The 17,510-nt window shown below is 35.3% G+C and overlaps 1 long non-coding RNA gene across 8 annotated transcripts; it reads right to left on the bottom strand.

Annotated features, from left to right (window-relative positions):
- Nucleotides 1-240: 240 nt before the first annotated feature.
- Nucleotides 241-15,816, bottom strand: LOC132276835 (uncharacterized). Of its 8 annotated transcripts, none has more exons than XR_009470936.1 (6): nt 15,037-15,816; nt 5,368-5,446; nt 4,815-4,962; nt 3,209-3,310; nt 3,033-3,104; nt 241-542 (listed from the first exon to the last, which is right to left on the bottom strand). It is a non-coding gene; the product is annotated as an uncharacterized LOC132276835 (long non-coding RNA). The 8 variants fall into 8 exon arrangements; XR_009470935.1 differs by having other exon boundaries at nt 4,815-5,446; nt 15,037-15,296; nt 15,442-15,816; XR_009470933.1 differs by lacking the exon at nt 15,037-15,816 and adding an exon at nt 14,672-15,030.
- Between the last annotated feature and the right edge of the window lie 1,694 nt (nt 15,817-17,510).

Genomic DNA, 17,510 nt, shown 5'->3' with positions numbered 1-17,510 from the left:
AAATTATTCTCACGAGCTGCCATGTATCTCATAGAAAAGTTATTTACGAGCCCATAAATAATATAAATTATTCTCACGAGCTGCCATGTATCTCATAGAAAAGTTATTTACGAGGATTTTCACTAATATATAGCCTTTTATTTACATGGTTTTAAGCTCCCCGTAAATAATATATATATATACACACACACATATATTTATAAAACACATTTAATTAATGACAGTTAATCAATCATCCACTACCTGTAATTCATATCACTTTCAGCTATATTCAATTCAAAAAATATATCCCATTAAACATATCAAAAGAGTTAAAACATTTTTACAATTCATCATTTATCAATGTTCCAAAACAATTCAACATTTATCGATGTTCCAAAATGTTCCAAAACAGGAAGTAAATCCATTTGTCAAGAAAAGCATCAATTTCCTAACACTTCTGTTGAAAAATTGATAAACCTTCTAGCACTTGAAGTTCAGTTTTGAAGTTCAGTCTGCACTTGTCAAAAAACCAGCTTACTATACAAAATCCAAGGAAGTAGCTGCATCACACAAGTCTCAAATTCAGAATGCTAATAAAAAAGGGAAAGAATAAAATTATCATTTATGAATCAAACACAAACATTTTGTTAAGAATTTCTTCTTTAGATCTACCAAAAATATTTCAAGCAGATAATTTTCCTTAATTGAATACTAGATTTTTACAAGTACGTATGAGAACAGACAATATCAAAATCTCTTTATATTCATGAGATAAAGAGAACACATATTCTAGCCAACTCGAACCATAAATTTAGGATTTTATTACACTCAATGATCAGGTGTCCATGGCATTTTTGAATCACCTGACTAATTACTCAGTGTACAAGTTTTGTGTATTAATAATATATTCTTTGTTTTCTTTTACTATAAATTACCCGCAATACAAATAATCAAGCTTCACCTAACTAGGTTGATAATGTTCTATCTAGTCTGAAAACACTAACTAGATGCAAAAAAACCCTCAAGAAATCAAGTCCAGTAGGTTGTGTTAATTTGCTCTCAGCTGCAAATTCTGCCATGATTGGATTGTGTTTTCAGCAGAGAATCACATAGCAGAACAGTCCAAAAATAAGCATATGATCCATTGTTTTTGACAAAAACCTATCCCTTCATGAAACTATCACTTTCTATTAAACATATACTAATTAGATAATATAATTTTTTTAACAATACAGTCTTAAAGGAATCTTGAAGACCTTTCTCTCCCATACTTTATTCCTTTAATTTATACATTAATCCCTTGTCTTTGTAATGTACTTCCAGTAATATTTTTAGTATTTTCTTAAGGGTTAGCCCTCTTTGCAGGCTAGGGAACAAAACATCGACGTGTGGAGTTTGGTTGTATTAATTAAATAAAATCACATTTAACTTCCTCAAAGGCTTGATTTGGACATTGAAATGCATGGTTGGGCAATATTTCAAACTTTAAGTTGTCCATGCATTCAAGCCAGTAGTCATCCAATCAATTTCGTCCCGTCCCAATGTATAATTTCTTCTGAATTTCAATTATTCAATAATCACAAAGTTCAGATCGGTAAAAGTGTAAATAGTGTGAATTCATACTATCTGTCACAAATAATTGACTTTTCAGTTTGACATTGTACGAATTAATATTAGAAAAATGATAATCGAGTCCGCTTCATTGCAATGAAGTAGGCTTGCCATTTTGGCTGGTATTTTAGGTCCAAAAAACATTGTTGTTAGTAGTATTATGGATTTAGTTTAGATGCGTTTCTTGAAGCAAGTCACTAATGTGTTGGGCCGTTTGAGTCTAAGCCCCATGTGCAAGGAAGAAGGTTCAACCCAAAAATTAATGGTCCAATACTTGACAGATCTATGTGTGTATTATGTGTCCATGCATCATTATTATTACAACATAGTTATCATGTCAACATATCCGAATGCTGAATACTTGATAGAGTTTAAAGCTGGGATTTTATAAAATGAATATAAAGCAATGCATGATTGAAGGTAGGTATTATTGGGCATTAAAAAAGCATAGCTAAAAATGAGATTTTAAAGTGGACAGAATCGGCTGACCGCTGAACAAGAACAGATAAAACAAATGGATGCATTAAGAAAACATTAATTGAGAAGCTGAGAGGAAGACTTCCTATCATAGTTGGTCATTTTGGAACCAACTATTAATAAATTTATTAAAATAATCTTTTTTAAACATAATTATAATTATTTTTTATTAATCAACTATTAAGAGACTCAGTTTTATATATATACAATGTAGTATACTGTGTATAAGCAGATATGGTATGAGCATTCCATTTTCAAAAAATGTTGAACAGCCATTGAAATTTTGTTTCACATCATCATAGAATGATGGGCTTGAAATGCTTAATCACCAAAATTAATTAAACCTTTTTAGCCAACTACTATAATCTAGATCACTCTCGCATCACTCGTCACTCTTGGTAGCATTACATTTTAATGACATATCAAATTATAATATTAAGTGTTTTCAAGATTCACGGTTGATATTCTTCTTTAATCTCTGTCTAAAGTTTGGATGACTACTGGCTTGATTGGTTGTATTAATTAAATAAAATCACATTTAAATTTTCTGTTCAGTCCAATATCAAACCCAACTAGCATTACTAGACCTAAGAAATCCTTCATGCATAAAAATAATAAATCGGAAAGCAGCAAAAATGGTCACTTAAGGCACGTGACCCCCTATACACCATAATATGCAATGAATGAAAACCAAACTCCATCCGCAATAATTTCCCGACCTCCATTTATGCACAATAATAATAAAAATATGGCCACTTAAGGCACGTGACCCCCTATACATCGTAATATGTGATGAATGAAAACCAAACTCCATTTGCAATAATTTCCCGACCTCCATTTATGCATAATAATAATAAAAAAAATGACCACTTAAGGCACCTGACCCCTTAAAACAATCAACTTTTTAAGCATATAATGCATTGCCATGGTGATAATAAAAATGAAGAAGCATAGTATTTGACCTTTGTTATAGAATGGAATCATAGAAATTCTGATTCTTCTGCTCCTAATGAACTGGTGATAATCAATCCTGTCTGAAAAAAATATTTTAAAAAGTAATGCCAACAAATAAATAAAAAATCAGATCATATGACTAATTTAAGAAATATAATAATAAGTTAATGAATGACTAATTGACCTGTATAATTTTCACATATTTCTTAGGCCATACAACCAAGCTTGTGTTAGCATCAATACAATTCCTCTCTCTTAGTCCTCTTTTTGCACCCACTTTAGAGGACTTTGTATGAGAACATATGCAAGATAAGAAAATAAGAAAAACCATTAAAATTTAATACGAGGCAACAAAAATAATTTAAGAAGTATGAGTTAATTAAATTCGTAATAAATACTAGTGGCTATTTGATGAGGCAAATGACAGGGCATACAAGTCGAGGAAGTTTCTAATACCTAAACGAGTATATGAAGGCCACTCCTTGGCTTTCCCTATCTTTCTCTCCCTTTCCTTTTCTTTTCTTGGGAAAATTAGTGTTCAAGAAGTGTGAAGTTTTCAATTATCTAGCATGTATTGGGTAAATTTATTTTCAATAAATTTTAGATGACAAAGTGTAAAAGTGCTTCTAAAGCTACAACTGCTTTCTTTTTTCGTTGATAATAGGGACTTTTCATATGGAACTAATACTCTTTAAGCATTATCTATGAAGATAACATAATCGACATTGTTTAATCACCTTGGATTTTAGGATTTAGTATACAAATCTTTGCAAGGATATTAAAGAACGAGAGGATTCACTGCTGCTAAAAGAAGTTATTTTATCAAAACAAGTTCTTGAGGCAATACAATATTGAATTCACTGAAAAATATAGTGTACATTAGGAAGGCATTTCCTGAATTAACAAGGAAACTCTAGGTCCTAATCTTGAATCATGGCCTTCATGGAAAAGAACACTCCATGTGAGTGCTTAATCATTGAAGCAGAAGAATCAACTTCTCTAAAACAAGCATCTTATGAGAAAAAACAATATGACGAAGATGATCAATTGTAGAAATCAACAAACTTCACTTAGGAAGAACTAGTAATTGAACAAGAGAACCTCATATATACATAGCCCAATTTATTACCCACATATATATACGTATATATAATAACTTGGCCTATTTAAATTTGACTAGAAATAGGTACAATTCATTTAACTTTTCTGAAAGGAGACCAACATGGGTGAATTTTTTAATCATCTGTGATAAACTTATGACGACCTTGATTTTCATTTTAATTTATTTTTTCTACTCAAATTTTCACTATTCAAATAAATTTGACATTTTATGGATTTCATATGAAATTATATTGTGTTCTAAATTTCATGATTTATAGTACTAATTGATGCTCCAAAAGCTTATTTTTTTAAATTTGTTTATTTCCCCTTTTTGCTTTCATGAAACCTTTGCAAAATTAGGAGATGTAATTAATCCGATTGAATTTTAGAAGTGAAAGATTTAGTATCTATGGGATTTGAAAAGAAAATAAGAAATACTCTGACTGCGAATAACTGTTCAGATGTTTCTATTAAGCTATCAATCTCAAACACTTTCTTCTCCAGGTGGTATAAACAAATAGCTTGCTCAAATAGATCAAATCAGGAATTAGTTCACAGACACAGACACACACACACACACACACATACAAATATATGTGCATAAAAATGTATAGATATAGAGAAAATTTTGTGAATAAAATTAGACTGATAATGGAAAGGATGAGAGGCAACTGTGACAAGGTACGTACCGTCGTCCATGGTGGCTTGATTCAACTTCAATTTATGGTCGCTGGTTGAAAACCCTAACCTCTTCGCTGGTCGCTTACGGAATAATCGACACCGTCGGGAGTCCAATATGAGAAAGATGAGTTTAGGAAGCTTTCTTTCCTCAAATTACTGCCATTAACGTTCAGAAAACACCATAGGCTTTGGGACTATTATAGAGCTGTTTGGTCCTCTAATGGTATTCCTAAACATTGCTTTATCCCATACAATGATTCTTTATAGAATGTAACTTACATATTTCTAGCCTTATGCCCTTTTGCTAAATCACTGACACCAAAAATACACACACACACACACACACACACATAGATATAGATATATATTCATATAAAGATATACATGATCAAAACACTAAAAAAATAAGTTGGACATAAGGCAGGGAAGACAAAGATACCATGTTGAAAGGACATTAGAAGTATTCCAGCTTATAAACTAATGAATGCGTGATGTAATTATAAGAAAAATAATAAAGAAGAATATAAAATAGTATAGAATGAAGTCATATGAATCCCTCACCAGTTCCTGACGAAGCCTGTTACTTTGTTGAATTGCATTAGCCTTCTCCTCCATCAAGAATTGAATTCAGAGCTCTTCCCTGAAATTAAACCAGAAGTTCTATTTTAGGCAGATAGCAATTTCAGTGGAACTCCAAGCATATGGACCCTGACAGAAATCCAACTTAGCTTCAAGTTGGATTTAGAGCAAAATGCTGGCTGAATATGTAACGAACGTAGGAAGATATATATATATATATTTTGGTCGAAAGGCACAAAGGAAGAAATATACAATAACACACACAATTAATCCAAATAATAAGATTGTAAGTTATTCTTTTAACAGACGGAACACAAAATCAAAACAAATTTCTCCTAAAATTGATAACATATATCCTTCTAATAAACAGGTAAATATAGCATCTAAATTTGATCCAAATATATACATTAGCAATTTAGCACACACAAAATAGAACAAAAGTAATTAAATATGAAATATGTATGTTTGAATGTATATACAATAGCAAAATTGCGACAAAATTAAACCAAAAGTACTTAAATATGAAATATGTATGTCTGAATGTATATACAATAGCACAGTTACAACAAAATAAAAGCAAAAGTAATTAACTATGAAATCAATATAGTGCACATCAAAATGTAACCACAAATTGACCTTTTCATTGAAAGATCAGTTTAAACTGAGGAGAAGGCTTTCATCACTCACTAAAAACATTCAAAATTAATACATCCCTTTTAACAGATGGGAAAAGAAAATTGATAAGCGCCGAATATTGCATATTCAAGCGCCCTTATTTGCATTAGTTAAGCCCATTAGTGGTTTAATTGTATAGATTATCTCCAATTCCGTGTTTTTGTGTATTTTCAGGTTTGTCTTCCAAAAGGAAATAAAATGAAAGCTTTTGAAAGCTTTTTGAAGAACAAGTCATTCCGGGCTTTTGCATCCTTTGATTTCTAAGAAGAAATTGCCAAAGTGGGTTCATAAAGACTCTTTACAAAACAAAAGGGCAGATGATATTCAATGACCCAAAGCCAAGATCAAAGTGAAAGAAGTTCAAAGTAGAAGAAAAGAAAAATAAAGTCTAAGGCATTTACGAGCGCTCGTACTGCATTCTACGAGCGCTCGTACGTCATTCGTGAGCAACCAGGAACGTGCGCACCATGTCACACGAGCGCTCTTACCACCTACAAGCGCTCCAACTTGAGGCAGAATGAACTAAGATGCATACGAGCCATGTCACACGAGCGCTCTTACCACCTACGAGCGCTCCAACTTGAGGCAGAATGAACTAAGATGCATACGAGCGCTCGTACTTCCTACGAGCGCTCCAATTCAAGGCAGTAGGTAGAAAGGCCCTTACGAGCGCACATAGCTCCACTTACGAGCGCTCGTCCATGAAGTCTCGAGCCATGAAAATGTTGCTAAGGCATCTACGAGCGCTCGTGCTGCGATCTACGAGCGCTTGTAAACACACTGCAGACCCACTTGTCTCCTTGAACCTTTCAATTTGAATTTCCTCCTTAATTGGGTTGTTGGTAAAAGACCTTCAGGGGACATGGACCTCGTTTTTTGGGTGGTTTGGTAGACATCTTGTCTACAAAAGAAGGGGGGAAGCTTGTATTATGGATCACCACACATTTTGGCAAGTTTTAGAGAGAGAAATATTTAGAGCTTGTGGGTGGTGCCTCTTGGGAGGCTGGGGTGCGAAAATAGAAGGTTTCTCTAAGCTTTCTCCTTCCACCATTGCTTCTATGGGTAACTAACTCTCTATCTAGGGAGGTGATGAACCCCGCCCTTGTAAACATGTTCTAGTTTAGATTCTAATTTTGGGGTAATGATGTATAGTTTTGGTTGTTCATGATCTAGAGCACCTTCCTTCTTGTAATGGATTTTAATGTATATGAATGATTATTTTGAGCTAATTATCTTGTCTTAGATGGTTTATTCTTGTAATCACATTACTTGCACTTTCATAGTGACAATGGAAATGAGATCATGGAATGGTTTTTAATGGCATGAAGTTGGAGAACCTTGATAGTCCATGGCTTAGGTTCCCCCTTTGATGGTTTATGCTTGATTCCTAACTTTATGTGCTTTCATCATTTAATTAATGGCTTAGTGAGCATGTTGAAGTCTACACCCTAGTTTAGGTAGTTCAAACATGTGGACCTTTGATAGTTTATTCTTGCCTTTTAATTTAATGAACTCCTTGAAGATAATGTAGCAACCATGTGTTGCTACATATCATGACCATTATATATGTTGTTTTCCCCAAATTAATCATAATCTAGCATGTGTATAGGGTGGTAATGGATTCACTTCCTTAATCCTCTCTACTTATATTTCTTTCCCTTTAATTTCCTTGAAACTATTGTCTTATGCATAATCTTAATTCTAGGTATTAAGTGACAAAAACAAAACAAACTCTTTACCACCTTCATTAAACTAAAAGTGAATCTAACAACTTTGTTTGTCATAAACTAGAATTCCCAGTGGTTCGACTTACCCGTCCAATAGCCCTATTTTACAATGATTTGTGCTATTGCAAAGGGTTGATTATTATTGTGATAGTCGACGACCGATCAATTTTTGGCGCCGTTGCCGGGGATTGCAAACGGTTTTGTGACCGAGGTTTTAAAGATTACCTTTTGTTTGATTATGAATATTTAGTTTTGTGTATATTTTTTGTTTTGTGTTTTTGTATGTTTCTGTGTGATCCTAAGAACTCAAAACTCGCTAAGGGGAAGCTGAAAACTTGAAATCTCAAGGACTCCGGGTAAGTGTTTGATGTTCTAGTTTTACATTCATTTTTGTGTTGTATATATTTTATGTGAATTTACCTTAATGTATCTAAGAAAGTGGCTGAATTAGTCATAGATGGAGGGTAATTATCTTCCAACTCAATTCTACACGCCACATGAGTTTTGTGCTTTTTGCTCTAGTCATACACATCATACAAGAGATTGTCCTCCACCGGGACAATTCTCAGATTTTTATCTAGAGCAACTAACTGAAAATTTCTTTGAATCGGGTAATGATCCATATTTCAATGGTTATGACTCGGGTTGGGGAGATCATCAAAACTTCTTGTGGCATGACATGGGAAATTCTGCCCTACAATCTCATGGGCAACATTTTCACGCCAATTTTCAACCCAATGATCATGATTTCCAGCCCTCTTCCCTTTTTTCACCGTTTCAATTAGATGAGTTTATTGCTGCCAACAAACAAATGATGGAGTCTATCAGCACGCAAATGATGGATTCTAACAAGCAAATGTTGGATGACACTGTTAGCATGCAATCTACCACCTATTCTCATTCCCAATCTGGAGTTGAGTTAGATGACCAAATAGCCCAAATTCAACAAATGATTAATGCTCTAAATCATGAAAAGGAAGAAGAATTTCCCATTGAACTTGTGGCCAGTCCAAAAGGAAATTCAATGAATGATGAGATTACTCCAAGTAACTTTCATCATGAGAATGATCAAGTGGTTACCACATGTGAAAATGAAGAAATTGTGGTCGAAGATCAAATTGTTGCCACACAAAACATTGAAGAATTTGTGGTTCAAAATGAGAAAAATAATGATGAAGAGATTGTCTTCTTTAAAAATCCAAAACAGCCCCTAAAGAATCCTTCACTTGATACACCTCCTTCAATGGAGGATCCTTTAAAAGCTTGCTTGGCTCATTTCAATTGTGAGGATTTTGAAGTTGACAATTCTATTTGGGAGGTAAATTCTTTGCTTGATATTCCTCCACCCATTCACTCTATTCCTTGGGCAACATCAAATGTATCTCTTTCTTGGGAGCTTGCATCTCCTCCCATTCCCTCACTTGAGTTATATCAAGTTGTTGAGCCCTAACCACCGGATAAGTGTGAGGAGGATGTTGAAAGTTTGAAGGATAATTTTTCGGGCATTCCCATGCTAAATATGATCTTTCACAAACCTTTGCTAGGTGTGCCCTCACTTTATCCATCTTCCCATAATCCAAAGTTCTTCATTGAGGAAGAAGAGTGGGTTGAGGTCTTTCCTTTACCTCTTTTCAAATTTTTTCTTCAAGCTCTTTTTCTTCCACTTCTAAAAGAACTTTCTTATTTAGGGAAGCATGACTCTCTAGAGAGACATGGTATAGGGTAATGAGGACTAACCTGATCTTAGTGCGTCTAGCTATCGACGTTAAATTTAGCACTCACGTGAACAATTCTTTCTACTTCCAAGCTTCCCTCTTCTAAATTGCATGAGCCATGAATTTTCTAGAAATTCGCTAAGGAAAGCCAAAAATTTGACATTCTCCGGAACTGTCTCTTATTGATTAGGCTTTCTTAGGCATTCTGCGACTCTCACTACCATTCCCGGCAGTTTTCAAGCTTAATCCGGCAATTTTCTCGGACCCTAGAATTGGCACTCTTGCAAATGAGCTCCGATTTCCATGCCGAAGGTCTTTCGAGGTGTCCTGGGTCCATAAGAACTTAAGTTCTACATTGGCAATTTTCTCGGACCTCGATACCGATTCCATTCAGCTAAGAATGAAAATCCAGCATTCATGGGATTCAAAAATTTTGTGCCAGGTAGGGACGAGCGCTCGTACCATCATCTACGAGGGCTCGTATCTTCAAAAGGGAGCACTGCCTCGTTTTCGAGCGCTCGTTCCATTATTTTCGAGTGCTCGTAGATCCATCATGCCCCACTGTCCCGTTTTCGAATGCTCGTCCAAGCAGACGAGTGTTCGTACGTCTAAACCACTACCTCTTCGCAATCAGGTGCCTCACGAGCGCTCGTAGTTCGTCCAAACCTCTCAGCCCCGTCTTCGAGCGCTCGTCCTGTCTCGGCCCCCTTTATTAATCGACCCTCTCTCTATCTTTCTTCACCTTCCCACATTCACTCCCCTCACCCCCACGACCCACCCCATGCATGTACACTCCCATAACTCCCCTACCCCTTCCTCTTCCTCCTTCATGCTCTCATCTCCCTTAAATACCCAACCCCTTCAACCCTCCCTTCTCATCCCCTTTAAGTTTCTTGAGTCTTCTTGGTTCTTCTTCGAAGGTATGCTCTCCTCCAACTTTTATTTTTTCTTTTCCTTTATCTTGATATTGAGGAGTATGGGGATTAAATTTTTTGACGCTTGTGGGTTGTTGTTGATGTTGATTGTTGGCAAAGGGTCCATTCTCGCACAAAAAAGAACAATTCTAGTTTTGCTTCCCCTTTGGTAACCTTAGCTCTCTTCCTTTTTGTCTTGCACACCAGGTGTTCAACGAATTGCCTAAGACAACTTCATCTCTCTAAATGGCACCGCTTTTCGCATTATTTTGTTATCCGTTTTAAACTTTTGGCTAATGTGTGCAAATTTATGTTTTTTATGGATTTTTATCTTTCAATAAAATTCATGTTAGTGTTATTATTTCTGTTTTGGTTTTTCTTAAGAGACCTATGCTTTTACATGTGTATATTAGTTGTGTTTTGACAGGTCTTCATGTCCAAGTTTGGGGGAAACATTTGCGCATTCACATAGATGGAAACCTTTGCCTTCGTCACTCCACTTGGTATTATTGTTCTTTTACCCTCTTTGCTCTTATTTTGATTTACTTGTCTTCACACATTGAGGACAATGTGACCTTCGAGTTTGGGGGTACCTTTTGGTATTGCATTTTTGTTTGCATATGCTAACTTGATGCATGTAAGTTAATAAAATCATTTTTGGGAAGCAATGATCTTGTAATCTTGGAAATTGTTGGAGATTGAAGCATGTGTTTAATACTTTATGTATAGAGGCAAATAATAGTTTTTGAAAATAAAGTAAATCTTGAAATGATCATGTTGATTCAAACTGGTTTGTATAAATGCTTCAATTAGATATTCGTCGGATTTCAAACTCTTCTATGCTTCACATTGCACAGATGCACACCGGAAACTCAATTGTGAGGCATGCAACCTGATTGACCTTGACCTTGACTCAGTTGATTTGATTTGATGACCCTAATGAATGGATATCTTTTGCATGATAACTTTCTAACTAAAAAATAGAAAAAAAAAAGAAGAAGAAGATAATGACTAGCTTAAGTTCGTAGGCTGGCTGATTCGAGTTATTAAGCCCTAGGAGTGTCTTTACACTTAGCACCCTGAAGCCGTCCGGTTTGGGAGTTGCTGGCCTAACGCTTACTACATGGGTTAGTTAGAAAGCTTAAGGGACTTAGGCATTGCACGGTCATTCACAAAAAATAAAAATAAATAAATTAATATGGTTCGTTGGAGTTCGTAACCTTGCCAATTTAAGTTATTAAGCCCTAGTAGTGATTTTACACTTAGCATCCTAAAGCTGTCCGATTTGGGAGTTGCTGGCCTAACGTTTGCTACATGGGTTGATTAGAAAGCTTAAAGGACTTCGGCATTGCACGACCATAATATGTATTAAAAAAAAAAAAGCAACAAAAGTTGTAATTTGAATAAATTCATGCCTTAGTGACCTCATTTAAAAGGGAATTGAATGATTTGAAGACTTGTGTCTTCAAATTGGAAAGAGAAGGTAAAAGCCACATGTTGGGAATCCGGTTCACTTTCACTGAAGCTAGAGTTGATTTCTATTCAAGAGATGACAATTGAATTATTTATATAGACTATGATGTTGATGCATAAGAGTTGAAATGTGCTTAGCCATTTTTTGTATCAAGGCTTCATATATGCAAGGTAGTCTGCTTAATGATCCCGTCTCCAGTTCTCTGTCTATTTCAAGTTATATTTGATCTATGTATTTTATTGCACCATAGTTGATATTTTTTGGGTAGCATTCCAATGGTTGTCATTTCATTGAGTGCTTCATTTTGGTTTTGCTATGGGACTAGCAAAATGTAAGTTTGGGGATGTGATAAACGCCGAATATTGCATATCCAAGCGCCCGTATTTGCATTTGTTAAGTCCATTAGTGGTTTAATTGTATAGATTATCTCCAATTCCGTGTTTTTGTGTATTTTCAGGTTTGTCTTCCAAAAGAAAATAAAATGGAAGCTTTCGAAAGCTTTTTGAAGAACAAGTCATTCTGGGCTTTTGCATCCTTTGATTTCCAAGAAGAAATTGCCAAAGTGGGTTCATAAATACTCTTTACAAAACAAAAGGGCAGATGATATTTAATGACCCAAAGCCAAGATCAAAGTGAAAGAAGTTCAAAGCATTTACGAGCGCTCGTACTGCATTCTACGAGCGCTCGTACGTCATTCGTGAGCAACCAGGAACGCGCGCGCCATGTCACACAAGCGCTCGTACCACCTACGAGTGCTCTAACTTGAGGCAGAATGAACTAAGATGCATACGAGCAGTCGTACTTCCTACGAGCGCTCCAATTCAAGGCAGTAGGAAGAAAGGCCCTTACGAGCGCTCATAGCTCCACTTACGAGCGCTCGTCCATGAAGTCTCGAGCCATGAAAATGTTACTAAGGCATCTATGAGCGCTCGTGCTGCGATCTACGAGAGCTCGTAAACACACTACAGACCCAATTGTCTCCTTGAACCTTTTAATTTGGATTTCCTCCTTAATTGGGTTGTTGGTAAAAGACCTTCAGGGGACATGGACCTCAGTTTTTGGGTGGTTTGGTAGACATCTTGTCTACAAAAGAAGGGGGGAAGCTTGTATTATGGATCACCACACATTTTGGCAAGTTTTAGAGAGAGAAATATTTAGAGCTTGTGGGTGGTGCCTCTTGGGAGGCTGAGGTGCGAAAATGGAAGGTTTCTCTAAGCTTTCTCCTTCCACCATTGCTTCTATGGGTAACTAACTCTCTATCTAGGGAGGTGATGAAGCCCTCCTTGTAAGCATGTTCTAGTTTAGATTCTAATTTTGGGGTAATGATGTATAGTTTTGGTTGTTCATGATCTAAAGCACCTTACTTCTTGTAATGGATTTTAATGTATATGAATGATTATTTTGAGCTAATTATCTTGTCTTAGATGGTTTATTTTTGTAATCATATTGCTTGCACTTTCATAGTGACAATGAAAATGAGATCATGGAATGGTTTTTAATGGCATGAAGTTGGAGAACCTTGATAGTCCATGGCTTAGGTTCCCCCTTTGATGGTCTATACTTGATTCCTAACTTTATGTGCTTTCATCATTTAATTAATGGCTTGATAATCTTTGGCTTAGTGAGCATGTTGAAGGCTACACCCTTATTTAGGTAGTTCAAACATGTGGACCTTTGATAGTTTATTCTTGCCTTTTAATTTAATGAACTCCTTGAAGATAATGTAGCAACCATGTGTTGCTACATATCATGACCATTATATATGTTGTTTTCCCCAAATTAATCATAATCTAGCATGTGTATAGGGTGGTAGTGGATTCACTTCCCTAGTCCTCTCTACTTATATTTCTTTCCCTTTAATTTCCTTGAAACTATTGTCTTATGCATAATCTTAATTCTAGGTATTAAGTGATAAAAACAAAACAAACTCTCCACCACCTTCATTAAACTAAAAGTGAATCTAACAACCTTGTTTGCCATAAACTAGCATTCCCAGTGGTTCGACTAACCCGTCTAATAGCCCTATTTTACAATGATTTGTGCTATTGCAAAGGGTTGATTATTATTATGATAGTAAATCAAGAAATAAAATACAAGTAATTTAATATGAAATATAAATGTCTGTATGTATATAAAATAGCACAGTTGCAACAAAATGAAAGCAAAAGTAATTAAATATCAAATCAAGATAGTGCAAATCAAAATTAATTCCTTAATTAACCTTGCCATTGCAAGATCAACTTAACTGAGAAAAAAGGTTGAATCACACCCCCCAACAACAACCCACCCCCCCACATATATATCTAAAAAAACAAACAAATTAATTGATGGATAAGCAGACAGAAATTCTGAAAAAGCAACCAATTAAAGCAAAGGATTAATTGATAGAATTATAAACCCAAAACCCCTAATATATATATACATATACATATATATATATATATCAAAGAGGGATGTATCAAATTGTACTTGCATATTCCAGCACCACCATGTACCTCAAAAAATAATATACACAAACCTAGACTCTAATGCAACAACCTACAAATATCCCAGACCAAATGAATCTCTTTCCTCTCTCTCTCTCTGCAATTCCATAAGAATCTTAAAAACAAGTCCATCAAACAAAAAAATTCTGTATGTTAATTTTCTCCATAATGAAATTCGCGATAATATGAAAAAATAGAAAATTCTGAGGTTGATAACAAACCAATTCTGGACCCACTTTTGCATATAAATATTGATTGGAATGAGACCAAAAATTTAGAAGATAAAAAATCTTACCTATTTTTGCGATTCTGTTTCACTTATCAGTCAGTGAACATGTGATATTTTCCTACAGTTAGGTGATGTTAGTGTTGTGTTGAAAGAGAGAGCGCGCGCACCCTAGGCTTGTTGAGGTGTGTAGGGCTGGGACGAATGGCGATGGCAATTTTGGACTTCTCCTCCGACGTCGGCATGGCCGATACGCAAAGAAAATGATACATTTATATATTTCAGCGAAATTTGTATAGATGTTATCGATAAAAAAATAAAAAAATACTAAAAATAAAATAAAATATGCTAGACTGAAACCACACAGAAAATGAAAAAGATCTAAAAATCGTAACTTAGACCAACAAAAATAGAAACAGGTAGAAGAATCTTACATTTCTCTTCTTAATCCTCGAGTCTCCTCTGGTGCCACCGTTGCTCTGTCTGAAACTCATACCTTGTCGGAATACTAGAGCTTCACTGAAACTCATGCCTTGCCACACCTGGTTCAATGGCATCGCCGCCCCACCCTAACCCCAATTTTGTACTACACATCAAAGCCCTAACCCTAATTTCGTAAATACATCAACAAAATTGAAATCCCTATCCTGTTCATAGGCATCCTCTTCAAAAATTGAACTCCTATGGCCCAACTCTAACATCAAAATCGCAAAGATGAGTCATGTATTCATCAAATGAAAAAAAAAAAAAATTCAGGAATCGATTAAACAACAGATTAATACATAAAAACACATACACATATGTATAGATTTAGGTAAAAAAATGATTAAAATACTAACTATATAGATATATGGAGATCAACGAAGAGAGAGTTTGCTACGGAAATCATTCTACTGCTCGCTATTGTTGCCACGAAAACTGAGGAGATGAAAAGGAAAAAAAAAATTCATTCTTATGCTTCAGTCGTTCTTCATTTTCTTTCCATTTCTGGGTGTTTCCTCAGCAACCAAACGGAGCACAAGAGAATCAAAGTAAAAACAAAATGGATTATAAGATTGTTGTAATGACCAGTGATGGAAGGACAGAGAGCTACGATGACCAGTGATGGAAGGGCGAGATCAGTGATGGAAGGGCGAGATCGGTGATGGAAGAGGAGAGAGCGTTAGGGCTAAATGAAATGGGAAAGTGTTTTACAGTGTATTAATTGGCCCCAAAAAAATGACGTAGTTTAGGGCCCAAATAATCAAATGCATATAAATCAGCGGAGGGAAAAAATGAAGGGAAGAGAAGGGCTATTCCTCTGGGAACTTTTATTTGCTTATTTACAGCGCAAAAAAAGCCTCTTGATGTGAAATTTATCCACGAGCTCTTAAATATAACGGAAGTTCATTTTTTTCATTCTTTCCTATTATATTTTTTAAGTGATTTTATTAATTGTAGTTTTATTGCTTATTTACGAAAAAAAAGCCTTAAATGTGAAATTTTAGAGCTTTATCAACCAGAAACATTTATCCCGTTAAAGGTGTACAAATATACCGTAAATATATCTAAATATTCACGGGCTCTTTAATACATCGTAAAAATACTTTTTCTACGACGATTCTACTAAATCCTCGTGAAAATATGCCTTATAACGTAACAATTATGAGGATTCTTTTAAAAACTCCGTAAATGGTAGTAATCACGAGGCAAAATAAAGAAGCCCCGTAAATACTATGTCATAAAAGCCCACTTTTCTTGTAGTGTTCATATCTTTTAGAGCTGATATGACTGGGCAACACGAGGATGTCATGAGGAGGCATGATGATTTGGTAAGGAGACATGACGACTTGGTGGGGAGACACGATGATTTAGTTCGGCAATCTGATGAGTTGAGAGCTGAGGTAGCTGAGATGAGACATGAGCTTGGCGCTTTGAGGATAGACCTTACCATTTCTCTCACTCGTCACAACACCGAGATGTCTGCCATGCTCTAGTATATTGTAGACATGATTACTCCAGATCTTACTGTTTGATTCCACCTTTCTCTCCTCCTCATTATATGATATTTGCACTATTATTGCTGAGATATTTTTACACTATCTTGACACTTGCACTAGGTTTGGATATTTTGGATATTATTTTTGCATAGCACAGCTACACTGATTTATTGATATTTGATCTTGGATTTATTTGCTATATATGTTTTTTTTGGGATATTGATATCAATTTTTGCTATTCTATGCTTTACATTGCTAGATACCATGATTTTTGCCCAGTTGTCAGTTTCACCTCTCATTTATATCATGGATGCATACACTTTGACTATTGCTAGTGTGACTATTTTCAAATAAGTTTTCGGAATCTAAGTTTGGAGGTGCGCCTTCTAAAGCTAAGCTTCTGTTGTCGAGTCCCTTTTGCTTTACCCATTTGGTATACTCTTTCCATTATCTGTTACTTCTTTGCATATTGAGGATAATGCACAGATTAAGTTTGGGGGTGTGTTAGCATATTTTACATAATGCACTTGATTTCTATGCATGTGGTATGATTTGAGAGTCTTGGGCTATGATTTTGATCTTTTGAGGACCATGATACTTAGAATTTAAAAATTGCTTGACTTGAGAGTCCAATACTCCTTGTATGCCTTGTGAATGCCACCTAGGAGTAAATTTTTTTGAAAGATTGATATCTTGCTTGCATTTATGGTCCACATCATCCTGATCTTGTGATTGTTTTGAGATTCACTTTAGGATTCTACACTAGCACAGGCGCACGCTAGCATTCATTTGTGAGGTACATGCTTTGTTGATTATTGATTTGGTTATATCCCAATTGAGCTAGTAGTGCATTGAAAGCTTTCATCTTGATAAAAGTGGATAACAATCCCTTTTCATTGAGTAGCCAGGATTCTAGCCTCATCAAGTAC

Source organism: Cornus florida, unplaced genomic scaffold (assembly GCF_030987335.1).
Source record: "Cornus florida cultivar Cherokee Brave unplaced genomic scaffold, ASM3098733v1 CherokeeBrave_3.0.0_Hap2_Chr10, whole genome shotgun sequence".
NCBI classification, from domain to species: Eukaryota; Viridiplantae; Streptophyta; class Magnoliopsida; order Cornales; family Cornaceae; genus Cornus; species Cornus florida.
This window is presented reverse-complemented; position numbering and strand designations above follow the sequence as displayed.